Source organism: Chiloscyllium plagiosum, chromosome 26 (assembly GCF_004010195.1).
Source record: "Chiloscyllium plagiosum isolate BGI_BamShark_2017 chromosome 26, ASM401019v2, whole genome shotgun sequence".
In the NCBI taxonomy this organism is placed as follows: Eukaryota; Metazoa; Chordata; class Chondrichthyes; order Orectolobiformes; family Hemiscylliidae; genus Chiloscyllium; species Chiloscyllium plagiosum.
The window spans coordinates 3,421,695-3,431,248 of record NC_057735.1 but is presented as its reverse complement, the minus strand read 5'-3'; the positions used below and the strand labels follow the sequence as shown (position 1 = coordinate 3,431,248).

Genomic DNA, 9,554 nt, shown 5'->3' with positions numbered 1-9,554 from the left:
CTACCCTCCCCTCTGACCTATCACCTTCATTCCCACCCCCATCCACCTATTGTACTCTTTGCTACCTTCTCCCAAGTCCCACCCCTCCCCATTTATCTCTCCACCCTGGAGGCTTCCTGCCTCTATTCCTGATGAAGGGCTTTTGCCCGAAGCGTCGATATTCCTGCTCCTCGGATGCTGCCTGACCTGCTGTGCTTTTCCAGCACCACACTAATCTAAAATCTGGTTCCCAGCATCTGCAGTCCTCACGTTTGCCTATAAACTGGTGTTGTATGATCTTTAACCCTCCCTTCTGGATTCAGTTCTTTTGTCCATGTTTGAACCAAGGCTGTAATGAGGTCAGGAACTGAGTGACCCAACCCAAAATGTTAACTCTGTTTCCCTCACGTCAGAAAACAGTCGAATCTGTTGACTGTCCCCAGAATTTTCTGGGGGGATGTAATTAATAGTGTATTTCAACACTGATTCAGAGTTTTATATACACTGATTGGACTAATTGCAATTCAAATGAGGTCCTTGTCAATTTATGCAGAACTTGTCTTTGTTTTAGTCAATGAATGTGAAGCCTAAGCAAGGCGTTGCCATTAACAACTGTGCACTTAGAGCAGCAGAGCTGTTTGTGATGCATCAGCTGAAAGTATGTTGGCCTTTTTAGAAGCAGCTCTGAAATCATTCCTTCCTGTTTATGATTTCATTGTCTATTTTTGTTTTGAGGAGGCAATGTTCTTGCTTGTGGAAGTTTTGGTACAAACTTGCAAAGTAAATGGCAGTTCCTTCCTAGTGTGGGTCTCTATCCATGCCAACACTGAAAGAGTACTGCACTTTCAGAGGTACAGTCGGACAGGATGTTAATCTGTCTGAAGTTTCATCTGATGTTGAAGGTGCATGTGAAAAATCCCATAATGCTAATTTTAAATATTCTCCCTGATGTCTTGGCTAATATTTATTCCTCATCAACATCACTTAAGGAGACCATTGATCTCATAAGAAATTAATAAAATAGGTATGTGAGTAAACCAATCAGCCCTTTGAGTCAGTTCCACCATTTAATGGAATTATAGTTGATCTTCTACTTGAGTTTCACTTTCCCACCCATTCTCGATATCTCTTGATTCTGTTATTGACCAGAAATTTATCTCTGTCAGCCTAAAATCTATTTAAGACGGAGCATCTGTGGTCTTCAAGTTAAAAATCACACAACACCAGGTTATAGTCCAACAGGTTTATTGTACTTGGAGACACTAGCTTTTGGAGCGCTGCTCCTTCATCAGTTGGTTTAATGAAGGAGCAGCACTCTGAAAGCTAGTGCTTCCAAGTAAACCTGTTGGACTATAACCTGGTGCTGTGTGATTTTTAACTTTGTCCACCTCAGTCCAGCACCAGCATCTCCAAATCATAGTCTTCAAGGTTAGTGAATTTCAGACATTCACAGCTAGCCTCAGTCCTAACACCTTACCCTGAGACTGTTCTCCGTTGTTCTCCATTCCAAACCCAGGATAGACTACCTTTCAGTACCTAGCCTGTGAAGAATGGTGTCTGTACAATGAAGTCACTGCCCATTCTTCCAAACTCCAAAGACAATAGACCCAACTCTCTTGTCCCAAGCACTTATCAATTATGCTATTTTGCTGCACCACTCCATAGCGAGTATGTTCTGTCTTAGATATGGGTGGCAGAACTATGGATGGTATTCATGGTGTGCTCTCACTAAAATCCAATGCATTTGTTGCATCTGATTATTGTTTGTGGGAGCTTGCTGTGTGTATACTAGCTGCTGTGTTTCCTACACTACAGTGAGAGACTGTACTTCAGAAAAAATGGTAACTCATTAATAAGTTGCAAAGTTTTTTGGGATGTTGCGGAAATTCAAAATATTCATTTCTTCCATCTAGAGATCTATAGAAACATTATGACACAGAAACAGGCCATTCGGCCTATCATAACCATACCTAGCCAATTAGCCCCTCCTCCGTACATTGCAGTGCTTCAGAGGCAGATCCAGATTCCTCTTTAATGAGTTGAGGGTTTCTGTCTTAATCCTCAAACTGGGCAGTGAAAACTCCCACCCTCTGGTCTCCCTGTTACAGGAAGGATGTTGTGAAACTTGAAATGGCTCAGAAACATTTATAAGAATGGTGTCAGGGTTGGAGGGTTTGAGCTATGGGGGAGGCTGAATAGGCTGGGACTATTTTCCGTGGATTGTCGAAGGCTGAGGGTTGATCTTATGGAGTTGAATAAAATCATGAGGGGCATGGATAGGGTGAATAGACAAGGTCTTTTTCCCAGGGAAGGGGAGTCCAAAACCAGAGGGCCTAGGTTTAAGGTGAGGGGGAAAGATATAAAAAGGACCTGAGGGGTATCTTCTTCATGCAGAGGGTGGTGTGTGTATGGAATGAGCTGCCAGTGCAGGCTGGTACAATTATAGCATTTAACGGGCATCTGGATGGGTACATGAATAGGAAGAGCTTGGAGGGAAGATGTGTTGGGTGTGTTAAAAGATATTAAGATTAGATTACATTCCCTACACTGTGGAAACAGCCCCTTCAGCCCAACAAGTCCACACCTACCCTCCAAAGAGTAACCCACCCAGACCCCATCTCCCTCTGACTAATGCACCTAACACTCTGGGCAATTTCCCATGGCCGATTCACCTGACCTGCACATCTTTGGACTGTGGGAGGAGACCGGAGCACCTGGAGGAAACCCACACAGACATGGGGAGAATGTGCAAACTCCACACAGATAGGCTGGAATCAAACCTGGGACCCTGGTGCTGTGAGGCAGCAGTGGTAACCACTGAGCCACTGTGCCACCCCAAGTCACCCCTCAGCACCCTCTGTTCTCAGGAAAACAGCTCTAGCCTATCCACTGTTACATCATCGCTGTAATTCTCAAGCCCTGGCAACATTCTTGTAAATAGGTGAGCAATACTCTGTCAATGAGAGCTTTGTGCTGATTACCTCATCACTAAATATAGGCATGATGACTTGAGACACACTGTCGTAATAAAAGCAGAAAATGCTGGAAGTACTATTGCAGTTCTGGCACTAAGCGTGCGTGGACAGAAACATAGTTAATGCTTCAGAATTTTGACCTATCATCAGATTGTGAAACTGACCCCTTTGATGAAAAGGTCCAGAATCAAAAGACACAGATTTAAAGGAATGGGCAGAAGAAGCAAGAATAACAGTGAGGAGACGTTTTGTACTCAGTGAGTGAGCATGGTTTGGGATTCACCACCAGAATGCAATGGGGCGACTTGACCAAGGGAGATAACTGGATCGTCAACTGAGCAGTAAACAGTTGTGAGGAAATGTAGAGGAGTGCATGTGGGTGAGTTGGTCCTACAGCGAGCCAGCATGGGCCAAATCATCATCTTTTGTAACTGTTTATCGGTTTAATAAATCCCTGCTCAAGCAAAGCACAATCGATGATGTCATGCTTCAGTGTTGCAACATACTCATTCTGGCTGGTTGATTCAGGTTAGATTCCCTACAGCGTGGAAACAGGCCCTTCGGCCCAACAAGTCCACACCGACCCGCCGAAGAGTAACCCACCCAGACCTATTTCCCGCTGACTAATGCACCTAATGCACCTATATTTCCCTGAGCATTATGGGTAATTCAGCATGGCCAATTCACCTGACCCACACATGTTTGGATTGTGGGAGGAAACCCTCGCAGGCACTGGGAGAATGTGCAAACTCCACACTGAGGCCGGAATCGAACCTGGGACCCTGGTGCGATGAGGCAGCAGTGCCAACCACTGAGCCACTGATTGCTCCTGATGATCACATAAGACCATAAGGAAATAGGAACAGGAGAAGGCCATTCAGCCCATGGAGCCTGCTCCGCCATTCAATAGGATCATGGTTGATCTGACATTCCTCTATCCACCTCCCTGCCCTTTCCCCGTAACCCTTGATTCCCCGACTGATCAAGAATCTATGTGTCTCAGCCTTAAATATACACAAGGACTCTGCCCTCACAGCTCTCTGGGGCATGGAGTTCCAAAGACTCACAACCTTCTAAAAGAAGAAATTCCTCCCCAATCTCAGTCTTAAATTGGTGCCCCTTTTTTCTGAGACTGTTCTCTCTGGTCCTCGACTCTCCCAGGAGGGGAAATATCCTCTCAGCCTTTACCCTGTCAAGCCCCTTAAGAATGCAGTATGTTTCAATGAGGTCACCTCTCGTTCTCCTAAACTCCAGTGGGTAGAGTCCCAACCTGATTAGCCTTTGCTCATAAGACAATCCCTCCATCTCAGGGATGATCCAAGTGAACCTTCCTGCTCTGGGAGTACCTGGTTTTTGAAATTCTCCTTCATGTTTTCCAATCCGTCCATGAGCTTACCCACCTCCCTATCCCTGTAACCTCCTCCAGCCCTACACCTCTCTGAAGCTTTCTCTGCTCACAGCCCTCCTGTGCATCTTCAGTTTTAGTGATTCCAGCAACGGCAGCTACGCCCTCAGCTGCCTGGATCCTAAGCTCTGCAATTGCCTCCCTAAATGTCTCTGCCTTCTTACCTCTCCCTTCATTTAAGATGTTTCCTAAAACTGACCACTTTGGAAAAGTGTTGACCACCTGGTCTAATATCTCCTTATGTGTCTCAATTTCAAATTTCGATTGATAATGCTCCTGTAAAGCACTTTGGGGGAATTTGTTTTTCTTCTTTGAGGTGCTATATAAATGCAGATGGTTGTTGGCTTGAGGCTTCTTGCTGATCAGATGAGTTAATTTAAGTCCAATAACTTTCCTCATCTGTCGGTGTCCGATGTGAAGTATTGGCTTGGGATGAATGTAGGAGAAATGTGTTGCTTTTAAAGTTGTGTGTAGAATATTATGGCTTTATTTTGTAAAAGAGCAAGGCAATTCTCTCCAATGTCATGGGCAACACTAAATCCTCAATCAGCACTAAAACAGTTTTGCTGCCCATTACCTTGTTGCTGTTTGACAGGGATGGAAATGTGTTGCTGGAAAAGCGCAGCAGGTCAGGCAGCATCTAGGGAACAGGAGAATCGACGTTTCGGGCATTAGCCCTTCTTCCTGAAGAAGGGCTAATGCCCGAAACGTCGATTCTCCTGTTCCCTAGATGATGCCTGACCTGCTGCGCTTTTCCAGCAACACATTTCCATCTCTGATCGCCAGCATCTGCAGACCTCACTTTCTCCTGCTGTTTGACAGGGTTTGCTCTGCACAAATTGGTTGTTGCATTCACTGCAGTCTCCTGAGACTGGAAATAAAATGTTCACTGGTTAGTGAACACAAAACAGAGAGAAGGGACAAGGGGATCTTTTCAGTTTCATGGGCTGTCATTGGTGGGCAGTTATCAAGCTCAGAGCTGAAGCCTCAGTTGCTTACCATAGATATTAATGTGCTTCTGTTAAAATCTAGCTAAACATCAACTATTTAACCCTTGCTGATTGTCTTCTAAAACCCACCTGGCTCACTAATGTTCTTCAGAGAAGGAAATCTGTCATCCTCACCCTAAAATGTAAGATCTATCGTTACATGTGCTTGAGTACAGAAGACAGCACAGTGAAAAGTGTATAATGTCACGACACACAGCTTCATCTTAGGTACCAACGTTCCCAGGTACAAATTAATAACATAGAAAAACAAAGTTAAAAGTACAGGTTGTTCTGCTAGAACGCACAACTCGTGAACATGATTTCACTGTAACGCGACTGATGAACTGGGGACACTGTTTTTAAGCGCAAACTTTTAAAACATGTGTTGGCTGTAACGCGATTACATTGTCAAATTTAAAATGCTGTTTCTAAGGCGCAATTTTTCTATAACACGGGGTTTCACAAGAATGCAGCCATCACATTACACAAGAACTACTTGCAAAGCATTACCGTTGTTCTTAGTGTAATTAAAAAATAAAGAAATAGTTAAAAGTTAACATTAAGTGAAAATATAAAGGTAAACGTTCAACTCTCTGGCCGACGTATGACTCACTGCAACCAGGTTGCGTCTCAATTGTCTTCTGGGAGATTACAGATGGCCAGTTAATGCTAGTCTTGCCAGTGATACTCAGATCCCGTGAATGGATTAAAAGGAGAATTAATTTGCTGTTGGGACCTCAGAGATCTTTTCTAAAGGGCAAAGTGCAATAGGATAAAGGAGTAACCTGGGTCTAGTCGATGATGGGTGTCCCAGAACATCTACATTGTGGCTACGTGAGAATGGCTCGAGACAGGTGGCCATGACACTGTGGGATGAGGTCTGACAAACATAGATACAAACAGGAGCAGCAATGAAGCAACCCTCTGGGTGAAGAAGTTCCTCAACTCAGTCTGAAATGGCTCCCCCTTATTTCGAGGCTATGCCCCTCTGTTCCCAGTCTTGTAATGTATCCACATTTACTGACAATATAGGAGAGTGAACTCTGAGGAGGGCACACAAAATCACTAAGAAGCAACAACAAGAAGCTAGGAAATCAAGCTAGCCTTCACTGGTGAGGCCACACCTGGAGCACTGTGTACACTTTTGGTCTCCTTACCTGAGAAAAGATGTACTGGCACTGGAGGGGGTGCAGAGGAGGTTCACGAGATTGATTCCAGAGTTGAGAGAGTTGGCTTATGAGGAGAGATTGAGTAGACTGGGTTTATACTTACTGAAATTTAGAAACATAGAAACATAGAAAATGATGAAGGGAAGCGATAAGACAGAAGCAGGGACATTGTTTCCAATATCAGGTGAAACTAGAATTAGGGGCATAGTCTCAAAATAAGGGGGAGCAGATTTTGGACTGAGTTGAGGAGGAACTTCTTCACTCGAAGGGGTGTGAATCGGTGGGATTCCCTGCCCAGTGAAGCAAGTTGAGGCTTCCTCACTGAATGTTTTTCAAATAGATTTTTGAGCAGTAAAGGGATTAAGGGTTATGGTGAGCGGGCAGGTAAGTGGAGCTGAGGCCAAGAAGAGATCAGCCATGATCTTATTGAATGGCAGAGCAGGCTCGAGGAGCCAGATGGCCTACTCCTGCTCCTGGTTCTTGTGTTCTCAATGTTAAGAGATGCAGTATGAGAGTGAGAAAGTCTTGAAGTAATTGATTTGGACTTTGATGAAACCATGTTGGCAGCACTGTGTGCAGTTCCCACCTCCTTTAAGGAAGGATATATTTGCCTTAAAAAGATTGCAGCTGAGAGTCAATGGATTCTTTTGGGGGATGAGAGGGTTGTTCTTCATGACTTGGGTTTGGGTAACAATGTTCCTATGTGCTTGGGAGTTTACAAGAAAAACTTTGATATCATTGAAATGTATGAAATCCTTAGAAGATCAACAGGGTAGTTACTTAGACGTACTTTCTCCTGGTTAAATAGTCTAGAGCATGGCATCCTAGCCTCAAGATAAAGGGGCAGCCATTTCACACTGGCATGAGGAGAAATCTTTTTCATTCAGAGGGTTGTGAATACTGAGAATTCTCTAGAGAGTCGTGAATATTGAGTGGGTTCAAGACTGAGATTCTTAGCTTTTTTGGACTCTAGGGAATCAGGGATATGGGAAGACTGTTGGAAGGGGGATTTCAAGCAGAAGGTCAGCATGATCCTATTGAGTGCAGGCTTGATGGTCTGTGTAGTGTAATGATATTTTTACATTCTTATTATTGCAGTGACTACACTTTGAAAGAAGCACCTCATTGACTGTAAAGTGCTTTGAGACATCCTAAGATTGTGAAGGACATTGTAAAATCTTTCTGGCATAATTATTGAATTCAGCTCAACAGCTTGCCATGGTGGGATTTGAACCCTTGCCCTCTCAGTTGTGAGTCCTGCACCATAGCTGCTGACTTACTCCCTATTCAATGTGGACTGCAACACGGCAGATTTCACCATGGTTTTTATACAGCTGCTTTTCTCAGTTTAATGCATATCACAGCTAGTGCACAAGTTCCCTGTAGAGTTTTCCTAATTGAATTGCTTCTTTCCAGATGCACCCATGTGTTTGGCTCCACTTCAACAGAACACTGAATTTAAGCTAGCTAATGTACATTCCTTCAGTCTGCACTGCTAAAGAGGTACAGTGCTTTCAGTTCTGTCTTACCCAATGCATGTTCCATTAATTTCTTGTTGATATGTGCTGGTGGCTGCATCTTTTTTATAATGTATGAAGCCAATATAAATGATTTAAAGGCTGGAGCACTAACTGTAATGTCTCACAATAACTATAGTCGAGCCTTTCTCACAAATACCATTCGTCATTCCTCCTCACTCAACAAAAATCCATGGAATGGATAAATCTCAGCTGCTTCCTTAAGGATTACCAGGATTGAGAGGGGCAGCAAATGGATTTTAGGAAAGATTCCTAAGATTTTTGGATCAGGAAATCACTTTCTAATCAGGAGAGGTGGTGTCTTTTATTACGGATTCCTGGATGCTTAGGTCAGGCAGTTTCATTATCTTGACCGTGTCCTGGATTTGTGCACATTGCTGTGGATCCAGTAGAGCCATAAGAAGAGAGACTGTGGTCGTTCAGCAGGTGACGTTGGCAGTTTCAGGCTCTCAGTCATGTTCCTGAAGCTTGCTGCTCACTCAGCACTATTTCCATCACTAGCATTTTTTTCCCCAGAGGGTTGAACATTTTTACCAGTTCTGTAAACTTCCTCCATGCTGACGATATTAAACAACTCTGTATGACAACAGAAGTGATCTCATTGGATTCCTTCATCTGTTTGTGATCCCCCATGATTCTGGGACACCCAGTGGAATCTTTCACTGGATTGTTTCTTGATGGGTTGGTCAATGATAATGTTCCTGGGCCAATGTTTATCATCAAGGAACAAGAGTAGGCCACTCAGCCCCTTGAGCCCGCTCTCCTGTTTTCCCTTGCCTTTCTTTTGAAAATAAGGGATAGGAAAGGCAAGATTCGTGAACCGTGGATGACAGGAGAAATCGTCCAACTAGCTAAGAGGAAGAGGGAAGTGTACATAAGGTCCAGGCAGCTAAGAACAGGTCGGACCTTGAGGAATATCAGGAGAGTAGGACAATCTTAAACAAGGAATCAAGTGGGCTAAAAAGGGTCATGAAATAACTTTAGTGAGCAGAATTAAGGAGAATCCCAAGGCCTTTTATCCATATATAAGATGCAAGAGGGTAACTGTAGAAAGGGTTGGTCCACTAAAGGACAAAGAAGGAAGGTTATGTGTGGAACCTGAGAAAATGGGTGAGATTCTGTATGGTTACTTTGCATCAGTGTTCACTGAGGAGAGGGATGTGATGAATGTTGAGATAAGAGGTAGAAGTTTGTTTACCCTGGATCACGTTGACATCAGGAGGGAAGATGTGTTGGGTGTGTTAAAGGATATTAAGATTAGATTAGATTCCCTACAGTGTGGAAACAGGCCCTTCAGCCCAACCAGTCCACACCGACCCTCCAAAGAGTAACCCACCCAGACCCATCTCGCTCTGACTAATGCACCTAACACTATGGGCAATTTAGCATGGCCAATTCATCTGCCTGCACATTTTTGGACTGTGGGAGGAAACCGGAGCACCCAGAGAAAACCCACACAGACATGGGGAGAATGTGCAAACTCCACACAGACAGTCGCC

The 9,554-nt window shown here is 44.0% G+C and overlaps 1 protein-coding gene across 5 annotated transcripts in view; it reads left to right on the top strand.

The window, feature by feature from the left end:
- tafa3b (TAFA chemokine like family member 3b) overlaps window positions 1–9,554 on the top strand; it is a 72,135-nt gene that overhangs the window by 33,972 nt on the left and 28,609 nt on the right. The window contains exon 1 of one of the 5 annotated variants that reach the window (XM_043716356.1): window positions 3,178–3,211. The exons of 3 other annotated variants lie outside the window; for them this stretch is intronic. The gene's annotated coding sequence lies outside the window, so the exon portion shown is untranslated. Of the gene's footprint in view, window positions 1–3,177; window positions 3,212–7,950; window positions 8,021–9,554 lie in introns of those variants that run through there. One more of the 5 variants, XM_043716355.1, reaches the window with a different exon arrangement.